Source organism: Suncus etruscus, chromosome 1 (assembly GCF_024139225.1).
Source record: "Suncus etruscus isolate mSunEtr1 chromosome 1, mSunEtr1.pri.cur, whole genome shotgun sequence".
Classification (NCBI taxonomy): domain Eukaryota; kingdom Metazoa; phylum Chordata; class Mammalia; order Eulipotyphla; family Soricidae; genus Suncus; species Suncus etruscus.
The window spans coordinates 31,886,111-31,895,801 of NC_064848.1; the positions used below are offsets into that span (position 1 = coordinate 31,886,111).

Here is a 9,691-nt window from a genome sequence, read left to right on the forward strand (position 1 = left end):
TACTAAATTAACTAAATGCTTAGATTATTATAAAATATAGTTAAAGACATGTGATGCATTTACACACCTAGAACTTAAGACCAAAATTGTATTTAATACTAGTTAATTTGCTTATAAAGTTTAGTTACTTTTATATATTCTTATAAAATTATATATAATATATTTTTTCATTTATATTATTTTTTCACTGCGACACAAATATACAGATTTGTATAATGTGCTGATATTTTGAATGCACTTAAAATAATAGTTCTTTCAATGCAGAAATAAAGAACAACCATTGCTGTAGCACAAAGTTAAAACTAAGGGTACTATAAAGCACACGTAGGTGTTTACTGTGCATTAAATTAACTATATAGTTTAAAAACGGCTAACCACATTATTTTTCACATAATTTTATAAATACTTTAAAAATTAAAATAAAACTTTTAATAGAAATATAAGATTTAAATTTAACACTTTTGTGTTCGTTTGGATTTTAAAACACAAAGAAGTTTTTCTTTTACCAATATTTTGTTATCTGTAAAGTGACAGAATTATGACCTTGCTTTAAAATTTTCTGAGAGGCAAAAAAAAGTTTATTGCCGTTATTTTCCTGTTGCTTTTTAATGTTTTAATAATTACTTTACACCACTTAATGCACTAAACCTAATAACACATATCTGACAAAGTGTAGGGCTGACAAGGTGAAGCAGAGTTTTTCACTGATAACTTGGGGAGGGGCTAGCACAGTTAACAGCAGGAAGGTTAGAGGCAAATTATTTACAGTCCGCAGGGTGTAATGATATAAAGGGTACATTAGGCTCAGAAGTTTTAACAGCAAAGTGTAGATATCGCAATGTTTTATGGCTTAGCAGATGATACTTTGTAATTATTCTGCTTACTGTGCCCTTAGAATTTTTTGTAGGCACTGCAGCAGTTTCTGTTTTATGGCACTTAGCCTCACTTTTATTAGTTTGTTCCTTTGAATTCTCAAGAGGGGGGGCTTGGCCGTGGAATTCAGTGGGCAGAGGACAGACAACTATAGATTTAGGAGGGGGGGGGAAACGCCTGAAGGGCAGAAATCTGTGAATTAAGAGAAGCAGCCTGTTTTTGAAGGCTTAAGATTTGTTTAAGATTTTTAATTTGGCCAAGTAGTTTCATATCTATAGCTTTAAGAGGGGGAGCGGTGAGAGGAGGGAATCTGCCATGGTTAGGGACTGAGTGTTCTCCGCGGTGGAGGCTGCTGAGCAGGCGGGGGAAGACTTTCTCCATTAGGGAGAAAGACAGGAAAGGTAGCGCTGGTTTTTGAGCCAAGAGCATTATCAAGTTTGTTAGAGAGGTGAGAGACCATGGATGTAATTGTGGTGAGTTGGGAACTCAAGTCAGAAAAAGGGGGGGGGGGAGGGAGAAAGCAGTAACAGTTTGTTGCCGGTGTGGGGGAGCTGCTGGAATGCCAGCTCTGGGGAGCGACTTCCAGGCGCAGAGGGCAGCAAGAGCCATGTTGGCAAGCTGGGACCTGGAAAGTGTGTGCTGTACCTTTAAGGTATGAAAAGAGGCGAGGCCAGCTATACGAGCTTAGAGATCAGAATTCCTGCCTGTCTGCAAGGGCTTTGCAGCGGAAAAAAAAGTTAACTTCCCAAGAGACAAAGAGTTCAGCTTTTAGATTCTAAGCAGGAGAGCGTGTAAGGGGCTTGGGGGCTATAGGAGGTTACGGCTTGAAATGGCTTTTTGAGGCTTTTCCAATTAAAGGCTTTGTATTGTTGCAATTGCTGGCTAAGGAGGGGAGGGTGGTGAGGGGAGTAAAGGTTTTGGTGGAACAGGGACGGAGCTGAGGCTAGGGAAGTGAAGGGCTGTTTAGGATTTTGCACAGAGGGTGCAGCGGCCTCTTTTGTAGGGGTCTGGGTGCATAGAGCAGAAGCATGGACAGAAGTAAGGGAGGGATATAAATGAGAAGCATTAGAGAGATCTTTAAGAGCATTAGTTACTTTGGAGACAAAGGTAGAAGAATCAGTGGTGGAGGGAGGACAAGGGGAAGTATTCTCAGAGGGAGAAGGGAGATGAGAGACAGAATTAGAACGAGAGGGAGTCCTGGAACACTCACGGGAGACTTGTTGTACATGAGATTCAACGGCATGGATGATGTCTTTGGCGGTTCCGGCATTTTTAGTTACAATGATATCTCTTAACAGGCTCCAATATTGGAACATAATTTTTTCCTTCTGTGAATCATCATTATTTACAAAATAATCACTCATTTCATGTCCTACTTTGTCCCAAGTGGACGCAACAATTTCTGGACAGGTAATAATAAACCAATGACATACATTATGAATAAACATAAGAAAATTACAAATATTCTTTTTGGTAACCTCTACATGTCTGGCTATCAACTCAGACTGAATATCAATAATGAATTTAAGTTCAGTACTCAATGAAACACCCATGGAAGTGAAGCCAACGGGCGAAGCCCCAAGAGCCAATCAGGGGCGGTGATCAGAACGACTGAAAAAACTGCAGTTTAAATATTTGATTAAGGCTAACTCGTTTCAACGCCTACCCGGATGGGGTATATCCTGCGATTTACGAAACAGCTCCGGACTCGCCGACCCGTAGTCGTTCGGAGTGTGGCGGTGGTCTTCGAGCCCAGCGTTGGGCGCCAAAATGCGGGGTCCTGAAGCCCCCCCAGGGGGGACCCGGCCAGCAGGAATTAGCTGGAAAGGCTTCTCAGACAACCGCACTCCTATTTTGCTGAGTAGAAGAGCAACCACACCTGTAAAAAATCTGAAAGAGGTTAATAATAAAGACCCAAGGCAGCGTCTCACTGTTCAAGGGTAACTTTATTTGGCTACAGCTCCTTCTTATATAGAGAAGGAGAAGGGGGCAGTACAAGGGTGATGTCAATCACACTTTTGGCATGAAAATTACTTCATTATTCCAAATAAGGCAAGTGGGCAATACTTCTTGCAGTATCCATGGAAACATCTTGTGACCTTCTAGCTGCATTCCTAATTGCTTGACTATCAGGAGGTGGTGCAAGATGTGCTTGCCTCAGTGATCTTGAACAGACAATGTAGCATATACACAATAATGAATGTCTTGTAAACTCAGGGATATGGTTAAGGGAGTAAGGCCTCTTTTCTGGGAATGGTACTAGGCTGTGTTGCTCTCCTCCGGGCTAAAAGATTAATTATACTTTGCAGCTGCATTTTCCTTTCTCTTTGGCCCAAGAACTTACAGCAAGACTGCATGTAGCCTTTAGGTGAAAGGCTGGATTATGGCAAAAAGAATAGCAAAATGGCCTCAAACAAGTCAGTCCCCAACAGACCAGTACTAGACTTTTAGTGTTGCTTTGTCTGTGGCCCCCCAAAAAAGTTAAATAAAGAAATTGTGCTGGCTGGAGAGATAGCACAGAGGTAAGACATTTGCCTTGCACGCAGAAGGACAGTGGTTCAAATCCCGGCATCTCATATGATCCCCCAAGCCTGCCAGGAACAATTTCTGAGCTCTTAGCCATGAGCACTGCCCGGTATAACCCAAAAAAAGAAAAAAAGAAAGAAAAAGAAAGGAAGGAAAGAAAGAAAGAAAGAAAGAAAGAAGGAAGGAAGGAAGGAAGGAAGGAAGGAAGGAAGGAAGGAAGGAAGGAAGGAAGGAAGGAAGGAAAGAAGGAAGGAGGAGGGAGGGAAAGAAAGAAAGAAAGAAGAAAGAAAGAAAGAAAGAAAGAAAGAAAGAAAGAAAGAAGAAAGAAAGAAAGAAAGAAAGAAAGAAGAAAGAAAGAAAGAAAGAAAGAAGAGAGAGAGAGAGAGAAGAGAAGAAAGAAAGAAAGAGAAGAAAGAAAGAAAGAAAGAAAGAAAGAAAGAAAGAAAGAAAGAAAGAAAGAAAGAAAGAAAGAAAGAAAGAAAGAAAGAAGAAAGGAGGGAGAGAGAAAGAAAGAAAGAAAGAAAGAAAGAAAGAAAGAAAGAAAGAAAGAAAGAAAGAAAGAAAGAAAGAAAGAAAGAAAGAAAGAAAGAAAGAAAGAAAGAAAGAAAGAAAGAAAGAAAGAAAGAAAGAAAGAAAGAAAGAAAGAAAGAAAGAAATTGTGATATATATACTTGGAATATTATGCAGGTATAAGAAAAAATAAAATCTTCCAGTTTTTAACACATTGGGTAATATATTAAGTAAAATAATTCAGGGAGAGAAGAAATAATAATGAATAATTTTATTCACCATATTTTATATAGATAAAATAAAGTAGACAAATATGAAATGATAACAAATCATTGACCTTAAATTGCAGAACTGAGATCACCCAGCAGTTAAGGGAGAGGTTGGGGGAAGGAAAAAGTGGACTAGAAGTGACAGAAGAACAGGGGTGGAGTGTCATGGGCTAATTTTATTATTTGTGAAGTATATAAGACTGTACATCAGACTATAAAAGTCAATACTACTATAACTTTCTTACTTAAACTACCAAAAACTAAAATTATGTTCTTGGGTCTAGAGGAATAATGCAGTACTATATGAGTGAGTAAATGCTCTGCAGAGTTGCATGGCATAAGTATAAAAAGAAAACATAAGCATAAGTACAAAAAGATACCAGCCAGTAATGCCATTTCTTGGCATTTTTACCCTGAACAGCTAAGTCTTTGCAATAAAATCTTGATAACTACAAATACAAAAGTTCTTGCAATGTCAAACCAGGAGTAGTGGGCAAGATCATTCTAAAAGTGTAAGGAAAGATTCAGAACCCTGAAGGATAATAGAATAAGTCTTAAATTCTGGAACCCTGGCCAAACACCAAGACAGATCAAAAGACAGCACTGAACATGGTGCTGGGAAAAGAGAGTAGAGAAAGATGTTTAAAAACATAGATATGTGAGTTTTTGATAAATTACAATACCACAAAGTTTGCTTCACTATATTATTATAAGAAATTTAGAGTTTAATATAGTGAGGCAAACCTACAGGTAAAACTGTTTTTAATGGCTAAATAACAAACATTTTGAAAATAGAATCTAACACTCTTTTAGAGTGTGACTAGAATTTGATCAAGAAATACCCAAGGGATACAACCAATGTTTTGCAAAAAAATTTAAGGAGTTTCATGCTGGAGATGTACCTGAGCAGAATTATGTCTTTCTTTTTTCATTATAAAGCCTATTGGGAGTGTTATGTCATAATATGCTTTGCAGAGATTTAATAGGAAATGTGTCCCCAGTGAAATATTTATAAATATTTAGAAAATAACACAAAGCAATATGATCTCTTTGGAAAATCCAAAGGCATTAACTATTTCCAAGTTCATTCCTTATTTTTGAGCCCTTTCCCAAATGGCTCTGGGATAATGCAAAAAAGGAAATTTGATCCATATATCACAGCATACTCAAAAAATTATTTAAAGCAAATGAAAGACGTCAAGATTAGATGAAAAGTCACAAAACACAGTGAAAAAAATAAAGACAAATTCTCCAATATTTGAAATTCAAAGGTGTTTTCAATTATTTGATTCCATTAGGAAAGCTAATAGAAACAAAAATAAAGAAATGAGACTACATAAATTAAAGTTTTTTACATAAAAATGAGCTAAAATAAGAACATGAATGGAAAAACATCTTTGTACACAGTACATGAGATAAGGTAATACTCAATATATAAACACTCACAAAAGTCACAACAAAGAAAGAAATAGCCTCATCAATAAAAGAAGAAAAAATGTCTAAGCACTTCCAGGAAGAAAACATATAATGGTCAATAAGAATGTGAAAACAGATCATCATCATTTGTTGCTAGGGAAATGAAAATAAAAACAAAAATATGGCATTTCACACAAATGAGAGTGGCATATTATCAAAAAGAAAAGAGCAATAGTTTTTTTGTTTGCTTGTTTGGTTTGGTTTTGGTTTTGGGGCTACACTTTGTAGTGCTCAGGAGTTACTCCTGGCTCTGTACTCAGAAATCACTCCTGGCAGGCTTGTGGGACCCTATGGAATACGGGGAATCAAACCTGTGTCAGCTAATTGCAAGGCAAACACCCTACCCACTGTGCTATCATTCCAGCCACAAGAGCAAGTTTTTGACTGGGATATGACAAAAAATGAATTCTCATTCCCTGCTAGTGGGAATAACTAGTTCAGTCCCTGTGAAAATGTGTACGGCAATTTAAACAAAATTAAGAACAAAGAGTTTTGGAGAAATAGTACTAGTACATCTGGTAGAGCACTTGTCTAGCATATTGATGATCCAGGTTAAATCTCTGAAACACCATATGGTGTCTCAGATTCCTCTAAAAGTGATTCCTGAGTACAAAGCCAGGACAACCCCTGAACATCACCAGGTATATCCCCAAAACCAAAAGAAAAAGTAATATTAGAGATGACAGTGATTTTTTCTCCTTGTATCTACCCACCAACACCATCATGTTTATGTAAAAGGATATTTGCACACCTAGGTTCATTGAAGTGCTTAGCATAATATACAGCATGTGGAAACAAACCAGCTGTCCAAAGGCAGATGAATTGATAAACACTTGTGGTGCAGTGAAGCTGGAATGCTATGAAGCTATGAGATGAAATCATGCACTTGGCTGCAACATGAAAACTGAAGGATATCATGTTATGTGAAGTCAGAAAGATAAGGACAAATACTGAACATTCTTACTCATCTGTTGTATGTAATGTACATGACATGACATAGAAGGTGTCAAATGATAAGAAAAACTCTTAGCCCATCATTATATAAATGATAATGCAAAAGGAAGAAAAGTGTGGGATGAAAGTAGGAGAAAAACTGGAATTAATATAACAGCATTGGTCAAGAGTCTTGGACATTTCACTGGCTTAGAAGTGAAGTAACTATCATATTGTATGTTCTAAAAAAAACCCCAAGAATGTATGTACTGGAAAAGAAAAATATGTTAAGCTTTTCATGGAATTCTGATTGCATATTGTAAATATTTATTAAATCCTGCTCTTCCAAAAAAAAAAAGAAGTGAAGTAACTGTATATATCAAAACTATAAGAGTAAATATTACTGTAATCATATGATTCAAGCTATAAGTAAATTTTAATAAGTTTTCTAGGAAGATGAGGTAGAAGAAGGGAGGAAAGCTTTGGTCATTGGTAAAGAGATGCTGAACATCAAAAACATAAAATTATGTTACAGCTTTGTAAAAGTTGCCTAAAATAAATAAATAAATAAATAAATAAATAAATAAATAAATAAATAAGTTTAAAAAATAATTTTCTCAAAGCACCAAGTTCTCTTGAATTAAAAGTCAATGGAAATAACTTTTTTAAAATTCTTATTTTGATCATATTGCTTACATATCTTTCACAGTAGTATTTTAGGTACATACTAACATTGAATCAGGGGAACACCCATCACCAAATTTGTCCTCCCCCCATCACTGTTTCTTTCCTGCAACCCATATCCCCCACCATCACCCCCCGGGCTGCTAGAGTAGGTGGTCCCCTCTTTGTCTAGCTTACTATTAGTGATCATATATCTGTTTGGTCCTGGTACTCTCCCTTGTTTCCCCTTCTATTTCAGAGGTGGAGCTCAATAATTCGAGTCATGTGGTTTTGTTTGAAGGAAAGAAAAGCAATAGAATGGGGTAAAAAAAAATAAGAAAAAATAAAATTAATCAAATAAGCTGAAAATGGGCGGAGTCCTTCTAGAGACTTTCAACCTCAATTTGAAAGAGGACATGAAAAAGGTAATCGAAACACCACATCAATACAGAAAGAAATATCAAATTAAATATCTAGTGAGCACTACAGCAATAAAGACAAGCACTACACAATAGTCTCGGTTCTGAAATCAAACAATGCTGGAGTGCAAAAAGAAAGAGAAAGATGGGTGCGTGGTTTTCTACTGTCCTGTCTCCTGAACCTCTTGGGAGTGGGCAGAAAAGGGCCTAGAAAAATAGCTCTCCCAGAGGCTCATCCAAGAGCTGGAACGCCAAGGAGTTGTGTCCAACTATGAAAACCAGCTTTCCACAGTATTCTGCAGTCCCGTTTGTGACGTCAGGCTGGGAATATCTATGCCCACCCAGTGTTTCCCGACTGTGAGAAACTGTAAGTGTTGCCTGTGCTTGTTTTTCCACTGCCCTGTCTCCTGAACCTCTTGGGAGTGGGCTGAAAAGGGCCCAGAAAAATAGCTCTCCCAGAGACTCCGAAAGAGCGCTGCCGCTCTGCTTCACTTCACGGCTGTGCACTCTTTCTAACCAATGAACCCCACCACAACACGCAGAAAAAAAATCACACTACAAGCGTGATAGTGGGGAAACCTCGCAGAAAACACCATGCATACAGAATGAAGACGATAGCGTGGATGACCTAAAAAATTCCAACCATCTGATTAACCTCTAGGATAAGGAATTTAGAATAGAAATAAGGAAAATGTTTGTAGAACTCAAAGAAAGCATAGATCAGTTTGAACAGAACACAAAGACAGAAATCAGAAAATTCCAAACTGAAATAACAGATCTGAAAAACACCATAGCTCAACTGAAAACCTCAGTGGATGCCTCGCAAGCAAGCAGGGGAACAGCAGCTGAGGACAGAATCAGCGTGCTGGAAGATGAGATACAGAAAAACTCAACACAGCAGAAGAAATTGGAAAAGAACCTTAAGAAAAATGATCAGGCAATGAAAAAAGTACTCAAGGAATGTGAACAGATGAAAATAGAAGTCTGGGCCCGGAGAGATAGCACAGCGTGTTTGCCTTGCAAGCAGCCGATCCAGGACCAAAGGTGGTTGGTTCGAATCCGGTGTCCCATATGGTCCCCCGTGCCTGCCAGGAGCTATTTCTGAGCAGACAGCCAGGAGTAACCCCTGAGCACTGCCGGGTGTGGCCCCCCCCCAAAAAAAAAGAAATAAAGAAAATAGAAGTTTTTGATAAACTCAACAGAAACAACATAAGAATCATTGGAGTCCCGGAGGCCCAAGTAGGAGATCTCCAGGAAGAATCAACTTTCAAAAACATCATCAAAAACATACTCCCAGAGTTAAAAAATTCCAGGAAGAATCAACTGTCAAAGACCTCATCAAACTCCGAGAGTTAAATCAAATCAAATCCTGCATGCCCCAAGAGTACCAGCTAAAAGAGACCCAAAGCAAAACACCCCAAGACACATCCTCATTACAATGACAAATCCCACAGATAGAGATAGAATACTGAAAGCAGCAAGATCAAAAAAGGAAATTACACTCAAAGGAGCATCCCTAAGACTTACAATAGACATGTCACAAGAAAGTTTCAAGGCCAGAAGACAGTGGTGGGATATTGTGACAAGACTGAATGAAATGGGTGCCTGACCAAGAATACTGCACCCAGCCCGACACACGTTCAGGTTTGAAGGAAAGATACATAGTTTCATGGATAAACAACAGCTCAGAAACTTCACAGATGAAAAACCAGCCTTAAAGGAAAATCTGAAAGGTCTACTTTAAGATAAGACAGACCAACAAACACAGCAAACTTATCTACAAAGATGACATTAAATCCTATGACAATCATCTTCCTCAATGTCAATGGACTAAATTCACCACTAAAAGACACAGAGTGGCAAAATGGGTCAAAAAGATGAATCCAACCTTCAGCCGCCTACAAGAAACACATCTGAATAGTCAGAACAAACAGACTCAAAATCAAAGGCTGGAGAAAAATCATCCAATCAAACAAAACCATTAAAAAAGCTGTGGTGGCCATATTACTATCTGATAACACC

At 37.9% G+C, this 9,691-nt stretch overlaps 1 non-coding gene across 1 annotated transcript; it reads right to left on the reverse strand.

The window, feature by feature from the left end:
- Positions 1-213: 213 nt before the first annotated feature.
- On the reverse strand, positions 214-343 carry LOC126030877 (small nucleolar RNA SNORA22). Its single transcript, XR_007503200.1, has one exon. It is a non-coding gene; the product is annotated as a small nucleolar RNA SNORA22 (small nucleolar RNA).
- Between the last annotated feature and the right edge of the window lie 9,348 nt (positions 344-9,691).